General features: G+C 47.2%; 1 protein-coding gene across 2 annotated transcripts in view; it reads right to left on the bottom strand.

Moving 5' to 3' along the window:
* The window catches only part of MAP3K5 (mitogen-activated protein kinase kinase kinase 5), a 1,111,277-nt gene that overhangs the window by 214,866 nt on the left and 881,000 nt on the right, over positions 1-15,411 (bottom strand). The gene's annotated exons all lie outside the window — the stretch shown is intronic.

Here is a 15,411-nt window from a genome sequence, read left to right as displayed (position 1 = left end):
TTACAGTTCGTGTGGTGCCTCAGTATCCATGGACGGTCGGTGCCAATGTCAACCTCGAGGGTCTTCTTGGTTTGGGCACAAACTGGACAATTTCCGCAGGGATGATGTTCGCACCAAGTCTAGCGAACCTTTATGTCCATTGCTTCGAGACCCAACATGTACTGAATGACACCAATCCACATTTTCATCAATTGAAATTGTGGAAACGGTACATAGATGACATCATAGTTGTCTGGAAAGGAGATATACAATCATTACAGTCTTTTCATGAATGGCTAAATGCACAGAATCCTTACCTCAGGTTCACCTTAGAGTACAGCAGAACCGAACTTCCTTTTCTGGATTTAACAATTTTTCCACAAGAAGGACATTTGGCTAGCTCGCTATATCGCAAACCTATGGCACGTAATTCCCTGCTCAGGTTTGACAGCCATCATCCCCGTTCCCTGAGGGAGAACCTCCCTTTTGGTCAGTTCCTCAGGGTCCGGAGGAACTGTTCCGACACGGCTGATTTTCGCTCTAAAGCGGGTGATCTCTCCAGGAAATTGAGAGCACGACACTACCCAAAATCACTGGTACGCAGAAGCCTTAAGCGTGCCGCCAACAACCACCGTGAGGCCCTACTAGAACCTCCAGTGGTTAAACCACCCACCAATCGTATGGTATGTGTCACCACATTCAATACCTCCTCGTCCACCATCCAGAAAATCATCAGACAAAGATGGCGGATTCTTAACAGCTCAGGAGAACATATCCCGGTACCTATGTTTTCCTTCAAGAGAGGAGCTAACCTAAGAGATGCTCTTGTACATACAAGACCCCGGGACATCCCAGCTGAATCCACTTCCAATTTGTGGAATCTCCCTCCAGTACGGGGACATCATCCCTGCGGAAATTGTTCAGTTTGTGCCCAAACCAAGAAGACCCTCGAGGTTGACATTGGCACCGACCGTCCATGGATACTGAGGCACCACACGAACTGTAACAGTGACAAAGTCATTTACCAGATCACTTGTCCATGCGGCCTCAAGTATATAGGCATGACGACGAGGAAGGTCAAGGTGCGCATCCAAGAGCACAAAAGCACCATCAGACGCAGTAAACAGGCCACCCGCCTCACAACACATTTTGTTGAGCAAAAACATCATCCGGACGAACTCAGTTGGTTGATTTTAGAACAACCCTATATACCCAGCCACATCACTGATATTCCATTGTTCCTCCTTAGGAAAGAGCAAAAGTGGGTTTTCAGACTTCGCACGGACAGCGAAGGCCTGAATGATGATATTCCCTGGTTGCAACTTTAGCCTCTGCACACTTGTGTAGATGATGGAGGTTTGCAACCGTCTGTGCACACATTTAGTGTAGATACTCCGCCCATGATTAAAGGGTGATGTCCGCTTTTGGGACACATCCGCTTGACTCCGACAGCCACTAATGACCCACTAGTATTATGACTTAGATAGGACACTTTTCAGGAGCGAGTATTCCAAACATGAGCACGAGTCATATGGTCTCTTGCCTACCTGCAGCCTACGTGTGGTTATATCTAACTATGCTAGGTTTGCTATGCACTTCAAACTTGACATTCGTCCCTGTATTTGTGGGACTGTTTGATACACATTGATGTTTGTAAACAACTCCTGCAGTAGTGGTTATACTGGGTCTGATGCAGATATTTAAGCGCATGCGCATTCTCTCTGATGCCATACTACACCACGGGCGATGTTTGTCTTTTGACATACTATCATTGGCTGATTGATTCAACCAATGTCCTTTTTCTGAGTACCGTCTCCTTTAAATTTCCGCTACACGGTGTGGCTGTTTTTCTTGTTTAGCTTTACAGCGTACTCCGTGCGGAAGGCGTCATCCGCGCGCTTCCTGTTTACCTGGCTGACATCGCTTCTTGATTGGCCCATGCCAGTCAACCAATAGCGATGAGTTGACAGAGAACTCTCTCACAGGTCCGCTACATGACTAGAGCCGGCTGATAGGCGTCACCTGTGCCCGTCACGTCTACACAGCTGACATCGCTCACGATTGGCTCAGCCTCTCCTCCAATAGCAGGGTTGTAGATGTGAGGTTTTCTCGCAGGTCCGCCGCTTCTCTCTAAATACACTCACATGATGAGAGTCCGTTACCTCCCCCTCGGCTCAGTCCACAGACCCGAGGCAACGACGGAGAGGTAAGGTTTTTTGGAGCTCTGCACTTGCCTCTGTAGAGCCTTTGGAGATTCTTAGCCCTAAAGCTAGCTCAGCGTTTTTTCTTGGCATGTATCTAGCGCCTATACGCCTAGTTTTATAATGGTTTAACAAACCCTATTGGTTTTTAACGACCCTTCTGTTTAGATAGGGTTGTTTCCAATCTCTCTCTGAGTTGGGTTTTTATGGGACTCTCTTATAGATCCGGTCCTACTCATTCGCCTGTTTGGTTTTGCTGTTTGGAACTAGTGTTTTCAAGTATAGTTAACTTCCCCTTTGTTTCATGCACTTTTTTACAGTGCGTGGCCTCCTTCTTACCTGAGCAGTCGCCAGGCGAGGTGAGGTTTCCTCTCCCTGCATTTAGGGTGAGTGCTGAATACAAAAGCCTTTTTATGATTTGTGCATTCACATTATGTATATTTCTTAACATGATGTTTTGTGTTTTTTTGTTTCCCACACTATATATACAGGAGAAGATACACCTTTTTCCCTTGAATCCACGGGACATTGGTCATTATTCACGATAAGTATGTGTTGCGGTAGCTCATTATGGTCCTGAAGAAAGCCGTTAAAGGCTGAAACATGTCGACCTAGTAACACTCACGATAGATAGCAAACCATTTTTTCCATGCTATCAGCTTACTGCTTTTAATCATGCCAATTTGATGGTCAAACCCAATAAAGTTATCTTATGTCATCGGATTAGGCATTTTTAAACATCAGGAGCACTCTTCCTTTATTTCCTGCACTGCAACTTTCTCTTTCTGCCCTGTCTGCTCACATCCTGTCTTCTGTGGGTTGGATTTTTCGATCTGAAGGGTCCATGATCAGGCAACCTTAGACTTTGGCTGAGGATGAGCCTATAGGACACCTTTTCTCCTACCACCCAGATGACGATATTCCGCTTTTGAGTGGGCTGATGGGTACTGTTTTCTAGTCTCAACAGACTTTGTATCTTCTCCTCTTTCACTTTCTTTCTGATATGACATAATACTGTCTCTTCGTAAGATCAACAGTGTGATCTGCATGCACATTTTCTGGACACCACTTGGGTCCTTTTTTCTCATTCAGACTGAAGGTACCTCCATTGTTGTTTCGCTATATAAGTTGGGGGACCAGGTACCTACTGTGTCTATAAACTGTTTCCCCTTGGACCCTCCAAACACTCAGTATATTATTGGTCTTTCCGTGCAGCTAAGGCTGCGGGTCCTTTGTATTTGTGTTTTGCTCTTTTTCGCACTACTGTACGTTTACCTGTGGGCAGTTCCTAACAGCGATACCATGGCGGATTTTGGTGGATTGGGTTTTGACGATGAGACCTTATCATCCATCCTATCAGAGAATCCAAGTATGCTAGATCAACTCCCAACACCCACACCCACTGTAGTGGCCGACTGGGAGACGGTACTTAACCTTAAAAAAAGTCATTCCCGCACCATTATACATGGTCAGATCATGGCGGAATATCTACACGGCAAGTGTACCCCGACAGGTCTTATAGTGACCAACGCGCCAAGGCTCTTTCTCACAGATAAGGCCTTTGTCAAGGATTGGTCTCTAATAGCCTGGCGTTGTACCAGAGATTGGCTTATTTTAATTATCACCACAGCCCAAAGAATTGCAGATGCGATTCTGGTCGAGATCCAGGTCCTTGAAGGACAAATTCAGACCACCTTAACAGCCAAGAAATTTGAAAAACAACAAGAGGACTCTAATAAGGCCAACAAAGAGTATAAGGAACCGATCTTTTGGGCTAAAATGGAAAAGTTCAAAAAGGATTTGGCTAAATTTTCTCATGAAAAAATATATCCATACATCAGTGATAACTACATCCCCACTGATTCTCACAAACAGAAGAACACTCAGGGTTCCTCTTATGCCACTTCCTCAGACACCGATTCCTCTAGCTCTGACAATGAGGAAACCAACCTACCAAGGGGCAGAGGACGGAATAATCGATCCAATAGGAGGTACAATGGACGGGGTAACATGTATCAGACAGGACCATGGTGGCCACCCGCCCCATGGGGTTACCCTCAATTTCCCCCACCTATGTCTCATTATCCTATGCAGCCTCAGTACTTTGAGAACCAGGCTTTTTTAGGACAGGGCCGAGGTTGGAACCGAGGCAAGCGGAGAGGCCAGGGACAAGGCCACGTACAATGGGCAGTCGATCAAGATCTCCCGACGACCCACAACAAACGAGGCCAGTAGACTCGACAACACAGCCTAGGGAAGATCTGGTTGTGAATTTGAGTAGCCGGGTCATCACCCCTAGCGAACAGGAAGTCCTCAACAAGGGCCTTGGATTTGTTCCAACAAACTGTGTTGAACCTTTTTTGTTAAGGAGTGAAATTGAGCGCTTCTTCAGGACCATCAGGTTACACTACTTCTTCAAGGAGAAAGAACCTACCATACCGATTGATGATGTAAGTACAGGGCTCAAAGTCAAATCCACCTTTTTGCCTCTATTACAGCAAGTACCACCCAAGGTTGGCACTTTTGAGGCAGCAGTGCTGCAAGATCTTAAATCTATCAATTTTTCCAAAGAAGGGAATTTTCAGAATCTCTCGAGAAGAGACAGAACTGCCCTACAGACTCTCTCCAAGGATGCTACTATAGTGATCAAACCAGCGGACAAGGGGGGAGCCATTGTCGTACAAGATACCACCACATACCGCACTGAGTGTTTGAGACAATTAGCCAACACACAATTTTACACCCCCCTCACCACCAATCCCACTGCCAGACTCATGAGTGAGATCAAATATCTAGTGGAAGAAGCCAGTACGGAGGGTTGGATTACCCCACAAGAGGCCACTTTTCTAGTCACTAAATGTCCCACGGTTCCATACTTTTATACTCTCCCCAAGGTTCACAAACCGGCCAGACCACCTCCTGGCCGCCCCATTATTTTGGGCATTGGATCCTTGTTGGAACCATTATCAACTTTTGTTGATGTCTTTCTGAGTCCAATTGTTAAAACCATGCCTACATATCTTCAGGATACAAAAGACATTTTGCGCAAACTACCTGATGTTGCTTTCGACACCAACACAGACATCTTAGCCAGTTTTGATGTCGAATCATTGTATACCTGTATACCGCAATTGGAGACACTAGAGACGGTCAAAACCCTCCTAGAAGATTTTCCAAGGGACAGTGCCACTCCCGTCCAATTTATCATGGAATTGGCAAGGATTGCCATGACTGAAAACTTTTTCGCCTTCGAGGAATCACTGTATTTACAGATCTCGGGGACGTCCATGGGCAGCAAATTCGCACCAAGTCTAGCGAACCTTTATGTCCATTGCTTCGAGACCCAACATGTACTGAATGACACCAATCCACATTTTCATCAATTGAAATTGTGGAAACGGTACATAGATGACATCATAGTTGTCTGGAAAGGAGATATACAATCATTACAGTCTTTTCATGAATGGCTAAATGCACAGAATCCTTACCTCAGGTTCACCTTAGAGTACAGCAGAACCGAACTTCCTTTTCTGGATTTAACAATTTTTCCACAAGAAGGACATTTGGCTAGCTCGCTATATCGCAAACCTATGGCACGTAATTCCCTGCTCAGGTTTGACAGCCATCATCCCCGTTCCCTGAGGGAGAACCTCCCTTTTGGTCAGTTCCTCAGGGTCCGGAGGAACTGTTCCGACACGGCTGATTTTCGCTCTAAAGCGGGTGATCTCTCCAGGAAATTGAGAGCACGACACTACCCAAAATCACTGGTACGCAGAAGCCTTAAGCGTGCCGCCAACAACCACCGTGAGGCCCTACTAGAACCTCCAGTGGTTAAACCACCCACCAATCGTATGGTATGTGTCACCACATTCAATACCTCCTCGTCCACCATCCAGAAAATCATCAGACAAAGATGGCGGATTCTTAACAGCTCAGGAGAACATATCCCGGTACCTATGTTTTCCTTCAAGAGAGGAGCTAACCTAAGAGATGCTCTTGTACATACAAGACCCCGGGACATCCCAGCTGAATCCACTTCCAATTTGTGGAATCTCCCTCCAGTACGGGGACATCATCCCTGCGGAAATTGTTCAGTTTGTGCCCAAACCAAGAAGACCCTCGAGGTTGACATTGGCACCGACCGTCCATGGTTACTGAGGCACCACACGAACTGTAACAGTGACAAAGTCATTTACCAGATCACTTGTCCATGCGGCCTCAAGTATATAGGCATGACGACGAGGAAGGTCAAGGTGCGCATCCAAGAGCACAAAAGCACCATCAGACGCAGTAAACAGGCCACCCGCCTCACAACACATTTTGTTGAGCAAAAACATCATCCGGACGAACTCAGTTGGTTGATTTTAGAACAACCCTATATACCCAGCCACATCACTGATATTCCATTGTTCCTCCTTAGGAAAGAGCAAAAGTGGGTTTTCAGACTTCGCACGGACAGCGAAGGCCTGAATGATGATATTCCCTGGTTGCAACTTTAGCCTCTGCACACTTGTGTAGATGATGGAGGTTTGCAACCGTCTGTGCACACATTTAGTGTAGATACTCCGCCCATGATTAAAGGGTGATGTCCGCTTTTGGGACACATCCGCTTGACTCCGACAGCCACTAATGACCCACTAGTATTATGACTTAGATAGGACACTTTTCAGGAGCGAGTATTCCAAACATGAGCACGAGTCATATGGTCTCTTGCCTACCTGCAGCCTACGTGTGGTTATATCTAACTATGCTAGGTTTGCTATGCACTTCAAACTTGACATTCGTCCCTGTATTTGTGGGACTGTTTGATACACATTGATGTTTGTAAACAACTCCTGCAGTAGTGGTTATACTGGGTCTGATGCAGATATTTAAGCGCATGCGCATTCTCTCTGATGCCATACTACACCACGGGCGATGTTTGTCTTTTGACATACTATCATTGGCTGATTGATTCAACCAATGTCCTTTTTCTGAGTACCGTCTCCTTTAAATTTCCGCTACACGGTGTGGCTGTTTTTCTTGTTTAGCTTTACAGCGTACTCCGTGCGGAAGGCGTCATCCGCGCGCTTCCTGTTTACCTGGCTGACATCGCTTCTTGATTGGCCCATGCCAGTCAACCAATAGCGATGAGTTGACAGAGAACTCTCTCACAGGTCCGCTACATGACTAGAGCCGGCTGATAGGCGTCACCTGTGCCCGTCACGTCTACACAGCTGACATCGCTCACGATTGGCTCAGCCTCTCCTCCAATAGCAGGGTTGTAGATGTGAGGTTTTCTCGCAGGTCCGCCGCTTCTCTCTAAATACACTCACATGATGAGAGTCCGTTACCTCCCCCTCGGCTCAGTCCACAGACCCGAGGCAACGACGGAGAGGTAAGGTTTTTTGGAGCTCTGCACTTGCCTCTGTAGAGCCTTTGGAGATTCTTAGCCCTAAAGCTAGCTCAGCGTTTTTTCTTGGCATGTATCTAGCGCCTATACGCCTAGTTTTATAATGGTTTAACAAACCCTATTGGTTTTTAACGACCCTTCTGTTTAGATAGGGTTGTTTCCAATCTCTCTCTGAGTTGGGTTTTTATGGGACTCTCTTATAGATCCGGTCCTACTCATTCGCCTGTTTGGTTTTGCTGTTTGGAACTAGTGTTTTCAAGTATAGTTAACTTCCCCTTTGTTTCATGCACTTTTTTACAGTGCGTGGCCTCCTTCTTACCTGAGCAGTCGCCAGGCGAGGTGAGGTTTCCTCTCCCTGCATTTAGGGTGAGTGCTGAATACAAAAGCCTTTTTATGATTTGTGCATTCACATTATGTATATTTCTTAACATGATGTTTTGTGTTTTTTTGTTTCCCACACTATATATACAGGAGAAGATACACCTTTTTCCCTTGAATCCACGGGACATTGGTCATTATTCACGATAAGTATGTGTTGCGGTAGCTCATTATGGTCCTGAAGAAAGCCGTTAAAGGCTGAAACATGTCGACCTAGTAACACTCACGATAGATAGCAAACCATTTTTTCCATGCTATCAGCTTACTGCTTTTAATCATGCCAATTTGATGGTCAAACCCAATAAAGTTATCTTATGTCATCGGATTAGGCATTTTTAAACATCAGGAGCACTCTTCCTTTATTTCCTGCACTGCAACTTTCTCTTTCTGCCCTGTCTGCTCACATCCTGTCTTCTGTGGGTTGGATTTTTCGATCTGAAGGGTCCATGATCAGGCAACCTTAGACTTTGGCTGAGGATGAGCCTATAGGACACCTTTTCTCCTACCACCCAGATGACGATATTCCGCTTTTGAGTGGGCTGATGGGTACTGTTTTCTAGTCTCAACAGACTTTGTATCTTCTCCTCTTTCACTTTCTTTCTGATATGACATAATACTGTCTCTTCGTAAGATCAACAGTGTGATCTGCATGCACATTTTCTGGACACCACTTGGGTCCTTTTTTCTCATTCAGACTGAAGGTACCTCCATTGTTGTTTCGCTATATAAGTTGGGGGACCAGGTACCTACTGTGTCTATAAACTGTTTCCCCTTGGACCCTCCAAACACTCAGTATATTATTGGTAATGACTTTGGCCAATCTTGTCGCCAGGAGCTTCGCCAGAATTTTAGGCTCAGCACTCAGCAGCGAAATGGGCCTGTAGGAGGAGCATTGCAGCGTGGGCTTCCCTGCTTTATGGATAACGACGATATTGGCTACCCGCTGATCGATGCGCGAAGAAACGGAGTCAGCCTATTTGCACTCAGTTTATTCAGTTCTACAGGGCTACCGTTTGGGCCGGTGGCCTTCCCGGAATGCACTCCCCTAATGGCCTGCGCCACTTCATCATTTGTAAGAGGGGAGTCTAGGTATTTCTGATCGTCCTCCGATAATCTGGGCATACGAATATCGTGTATCATGGCCGCATTTTCTGCCTCAGGGAATTCCCCCGTGGAGGTATACACTTCACCGTAGTATTCCGAGAATTCGCTAGCTATAATTTGCGGGTCAGTTATTTTTTCGGAGTCACCTTTCTGCAACTCCGACACTAGCCTTGACGCCCAATCTCCCTTCTACAGCCACACTATCAGTTTACCTGCTCTGTCCCCATGTTCGTATATTCTGCTCTGAGTGCACGCGTGTTGTGATTTGGCCCTATCTCCAGCTAGATTCCAGCTCAAAAACCACACATAGTCCCGGAGCGCCGGGTCTCCCACAGCTGTCTCATATCAAGGAAGCTTGTGCGATCCCAGCCACAGATCCATCCCGCTACCTGATGTACCAAGCTTCATTCCTGTTCCCGCTGACCATCAATATCTCCATCATCTCTCTTTTCTGAACCACTCGCATGTCTGCTGTCCAACCAGTCCGAGGCAACCTCTGGGTTATCAAAAAATCAGGCGGTCCCCTCGAGTTCTACGCGCAGACGAGCTGGGAACATCATTGCATACTTTAGTCCCTTGTCCCTTAGTCTCTTCTTTACCGGGAGAAAACTCTGCCATTGTTTCTGTACCATCCGAGTGAAGTCGGGGGAAAAAGGAGAGTGTGGCGTTCTCATATCACAAGCGGGCGCTAGTGCATCCTGCCTGCAGGATTGCATCTCTGTCTCAAAAGTTTAGCACCCTTGCGATCATCGGACGAGGGGGGGCCCCAGGCTCGGGCTTCCCCCCTGGCACCCTGTGGGCTCGTTCAATTGTAAAGAAGTTGCTCAGCCCCTTGGGCTTCAGATGGTAGCGAACTATGTCGTTTTTCCGGGTACGCCTAGCTCTCCCTTCATAGTCGTCTAGCTTCCTCTTTGTTAGATCCCTAGAAGTCTTAAGATCACAGACCTCCCGCTTCAGCAACTCCATGTCGTCTATTAAACTAGCGGTTTTAATATCGAGCGTTTTGACGTTTTCGCTCGTCTTCCTGAGATCGGCACGTATCAGGTTAACCTCAATGGTGACAGTATCGAGTTTATTGTCCAATACTTCCATCTTCTGACCCAAGGAGGACTGGACCCCTCTGATGGCCGCCATGACATCAGTGTGTGTAGGCTCCGCGGAAGAGCCGGGAGAATAACTTTCCACTACTTGGAACGCTTCGATTCGGTCGGGGAATTTCGGGGTATTGTGTTATGATCTAACTTATTAGTTTGTGTTTGCTTTGACCCCTTCGAAGACCTGACAGGAGGCTTCTCCATCTCCGGCTTGATTGCCATTTTGACACCTGCCACACTCCACCACCAGACGTGACGCCCACCTGGGTATCAGACAGCGCAGATTCACCAGTTTATATCCCGGGTGGGGGAGCCCTGACACCGCCCCAACGGACTCCGAGAACTCCCTGCACCCCAGGCACCACAGGATGTACTCACGAGGCAGTCGCCTGCTCCCCAGTCACCTGTTCTGCTACACTGCTGCTCTATGTCCACCAAGGTCCACTCTTCACAGGCAACTTCATGCGGGGACTGACGGTCCAAACTTGTACGCTCATTCTCCTCAGGGGCATTCACGGTCTCTCATCAACGATCGATGAAGAGCCATATGGGGGAGGGGGCTAGCATGTATTAGGTCTGTGGTCCCCGGTGTGAGCGTGAACCGGCGCCTGTTGCTTCACCTACACCACCTCCGGATGTCTTCAACCCACAGAGGGGGCGTCAAAGGCACCCCCCCTCGTGGGCCGGCATCATTGATCAGTCTTGCCACCAGCCTCAACGGATCTGCTCGATGCTGCCCTCAGACACACCGGACCCCCGCTCACCTCCTCTGCGCAGTCCGGCTAGCTCGCTAGCTCACGGTATATATGCTCCTCCTCTGCTGGCAATATAACCGGTCCTTCCTCAGGCTCAGTCGGCGGCAGCCGGCCCGCACCGCCACCGGACCGCCGCAGGAACGCCTCTCCCACACTTCACAGGGGCTCACTATGGCCTCAGCTCCTGGCCACGAGCACCCCAATTCAGCTCAGCCACCACACCCCAGCCGGGGCACATCACTCTCGTCGGCCCCCAGCCGGAGCCCGGGCCAGCCACGTCCCCAGTCTCTCTGACAGGGACCGCCAGCCCCCGCCGATTCCAAGAGCCCCGTACCTCCTCTGGCCGAGCAGCCCCGGGGCCGCCTCGAGAAAGTCCTCTCCTTTCTTCACAGGGGCTCACAATGGCCTCAGTTCCTGGCCGCGAGCGCTACGATCCGATTCCTCTGCCGCTCCCCAGTCAGGGAGCGCCATTTGGGTCGGCTCCCAGCAGACCCGGGCCAGCCACGTCTCAGGCGCTTCGATAAGGCGCCTCTCAGGAGAATCACCAGCCGCCGCCGGTCGCCAGAGCACTGCTTCACCGCTGACCGTCCGCTCTGCAGTTTCGCGGCCGGACCGGCGACTTCCGGTTTCCGGCCCCCGGTGTTTATCGCCTCCACCTCAGGCTCAGCGCATACTTCAGTCCCCGGTCTGGGCGAGTGAGAGGCCGCATTCCTCCAACAACGTAGTTCAGTCCCCGGACGCCGCCGATGACCCGGGAACACCGCGACGTGGGTCGCTTCTTTTCTGCTACAAAGCTGTGGGGCACAAGTGCAGGATTTCAGGCAGGATACTAGAGCTTGGGAAAGGGGTCGACGGAGCAAAGCACTCACACGGCCATCTTGGGCCAGCGCGTGGCTCCTCCTCTCCTGAACCTTCATTTTAATGAAGGATTGGCTACAGGTACTACAGCTTGTTAATCAATAAAGAAAGCCATAAGTAGCTTAGCCCCTCAATGTCTGTCAGAAAATGTTCCCTATCTCCCGGCAGAGGATGTCACTGTTGATCCATATTTTTATCTTAATGTGAGCATATATTTATTGCAACATCTCCCAAGTAAAGGAGTCCCTCAGGCTTCCTAACCAAAGGTCTGTGCTTTGCTGTCTATAGGATGTACAGAACAGGTAATGAATAATACGTCAAACCCCTCAATATCCCTATGACAGTCAGTAGATCAGTGTGTACTAAATCATTTGCTTCTTCTGTAAGAAAATTAACACAGCTGACATTATACCTTTCTTCTAAAGCTTTATACTTTACCTTCAATGAAATAAACTCCAAACTTTTCAAGAAACCATTTAAACTCGGCTCTTTTCATCTAGCCATCAACTGAAATAATAATGTGTTCCTAACTCATGATATGCATATACTCCCCACGAGAAAACTAGTCTCTTTGGATTAAAAGAGTGAACACAAGAATTACTGTAAGAAGTTAGCGCACTGGAAAAGGAAACCCAGTTTACACGATTAGGCTGAGTCTAACTTGAAAGAAAATCTAATCGAGATAGGCTAACGAAATGTACTGCATGGGGAACCCAGATCTTTGTTAACAACTCTGAAAGACATTTAATAAAACAACAACACTAATTTGGATGAGAAGGCTCTCCCAGAAGAACTACAAGCATAAACAGGGTTCACAGATCAATAGAAGAGGAGGGTAAATCATTTCTGCGTCCACTGAAGAAAATCTATTAAGAGGTTTATCAATTTAATAAAGCTGTGGTAAAGAGTGGCATGGTATACAAAGGTAATAGGAACGGCTGATTTACAAAGATGCGTGGTAAAGAAGCCTGGTGGACGAGACTCAAAGGTCTGTAGCTCCTGATCTACTCCAAGAGCTCCTGAAACATGACAATCATTGGTTGGGTGTTGGCTGTCAGCCTTTTGGTCTTGTCAGGGCTGGTTTTATTTTGTCGTGGTTTTTGGAAAATGTTATAGTTATAGTTCGAGAAGATCCAGCTCCTTATCAATCTGAAAAAAAATTACTTAATGCAAAAAAAAAAACGTTTGTCTCAAAAAGTACACATTGACGTCGAGTCCCTGGCCCTTAAGGGAATGAATAAGTTAGTAGATAAAGTCCTTGCTGAAGGGAAGCATGCCGTTACTCAGATGCAAATGCACCCGCAGGCTGTACAGGGAGGGACATAAATATGAATGATACAATAAAAGAACAATAAATAAAGAGGCGGGCTGAAAGACACTATAATCATATTACACATATACATTTTGCAAAATCCAAAAGTCATGGCTAACACCAGGCTTGAAAATGAGTATTTTCTATAAAGTTAGATGGCGACTGACAAGTTCCTTTCGCAAAAAGAAGGAAAGGCCTGGGTGACTTCTGAAATATTGCAAGGGGAAGCGACCTTGAAGAGCTGCTAGAGGCAGGGTGGAATGTCATTCATATCTGACGTGCAGAGGCATTGCAGCAGGTGTGGGAGCCACATTTGGCAGAGGCGCCATGGTCAGGCTCACTGATGGAAGTAAAACTCTGGAGTTACCAGCCTAACTCTAGGATCCCGAGGGCAGCTGACACCCTTGCACGGAGGCAGTGGAAATCCAGACCAACACCCTCACCCCCCCTCCCCCCCCGACACTGCTGGTGGTAGCCCAGGTTGGAAGGCAGAGATACAGTGAGCCAAGAGCACAAAACAGAGTGCAACAGTAAACAGTACGGCACATTTTGGATTCCTGGTTGAATGTACACCACAATAAGGTGCATCAATCAGTCGTGGAGGGAGTCAGCCCTTGCAGAATAAAAGAAGGAACACACACCTAGCAGGCGGAATCTAGAAAAAGCACAGCTTCATAATTCTAGATCGGCTGGAATCCCTACACTGAGATGACAGGCACAAAAAGTGATCACACGTTGAAGGAGGTGCACACAATAGCGCTATTTAATATTTGAGAAAGCTGGAAATCCCTCTATCAGGAAGAGAAGGAAGCAGAGGGGACAGGGCTCCGTAATAAAAATAAAAAAACTGGTAAGCAGCGGAACTCACGGATTCATTCATGCACCTAAGGGTGATCCTCCAAGAGCTGTGCTAGCACCAGGATGTAATTCCAAAGAATTGTAGGGGTGCCACATGAGTGGAACTTTGGGCACTCTCCATATGGAAGCTGGATGACACACATTGAAAAGGATGCGTACACGTGGTCCAGAAAAAGTCTGGTCAATCCCAGGCTGGCACCAATAACAGTCAAAGTAGAGGCACCTTTCCACAAACAACATGCAAATATTAACAGACCTTCTCAGGGGTCAGGGCACAGAAAGCGGGAGACATGTTAGCAGCCAGAGTGGAAGAAAGCCTGGATGCTCACAATTACATTTCATAAAGACATTGAACGAGGGTTGAACTTGCAAATATGAAGAAATAAATGAGGGGGCATTTTCTGGTTACCATTGCAGGGGTGAGTCTACATGAGAGAGCTTGTTAGAAGTACAAAACTGTGATAAAAAGCACCACCAGAAGCAACAGATGACCCTGGAGAAGAGGATCCATTGAAAATGGCCACACAGTGCTTGGAAATATCCTATTCATGAAGTAAGGTACAATACATACCAGCCCACACAACGAGTCAACAGAGGCCCGACGACGACACTCTGTGCGTCTTGATACTTTGCCTTCATCTTAGAAAAGCTCAACGACAATGCAGTGACCCGACTGTTTGCAAAAGGTCGACGCATCATGCCCTCAGCGTCGACGCTTTGCTCCATCCAAGGTACTTTCTCAGCGGGCCATGCATAGGTCCCGGAACCGGCCTGACTTCCATCGCGGTTGGCCGAAACCTTCGATTTGCACCGGTTCCTCGCAACCTCAAGTAACCTTTTGACTGCTAATGACTTCTAAGCACAGTTCTTGCATTTGATCTTTAAAATTCATATCTCGACTTCTAATGATTTGATTTTTGTCATTTTAGTCTTGTTTTACTCCGATAAATATTCTCTATATTTCTAAGTGTCTGTGTGTCAGTGTATGCATCAAATACTTTACACATTGCCTCTTTGGATAAGCCTGACTGCTCTGTGCAAAGCAACCAGAGGGTGAGCACAGGTTATCTTTTAGTGTGTATCTAGCTTACCCTGACTAGAGTGGTGATTCCTGCCTGGCCGCAAACGTCAGCCAACCAGGAATCCCATTTCTAACACCTTTCCTACCTGAAGCCAAGAAAATCTAGAAGATTGTTAAGGGGAGGATATATGACCTGCAAGTAACTGAATTTGTTCATACCCTTTGTAGCTGGATATTTATAGTGTACTTCTCAACTTGGTGACATATTGTAATTTTCTGATAATTAAGGTATTAGAACTTATGTGCAGCCTCAAGCTCTTAAGAGACGCCAAAGTCTCAGCAAACAAACTACCTGATGGAAATAACTAAGGCAGCAAGAAAACACTGAGGTGACGAGATAGAGAGGATGAGATAGTGGCAGCACCTATAATCTTTGAATAGCAGTCTTAGTGCAGAGGT

This window comes from Lissotriton helveticus, chromosome 6 (assembly GCF_964261635.1).
Source record: "Lissotriton helveticus chromosome 6, aLisHel1.1, whole genome shotgun sequence".
NCBI lineage: Eukaryota > Metazoa > Chordata > Amphibia > Caudata > Salamandridae > Lissotriton > Lissotriton helveticus.
This window is presented reverse-complemented; position numbering and strand designations above follow the sequence as displayed.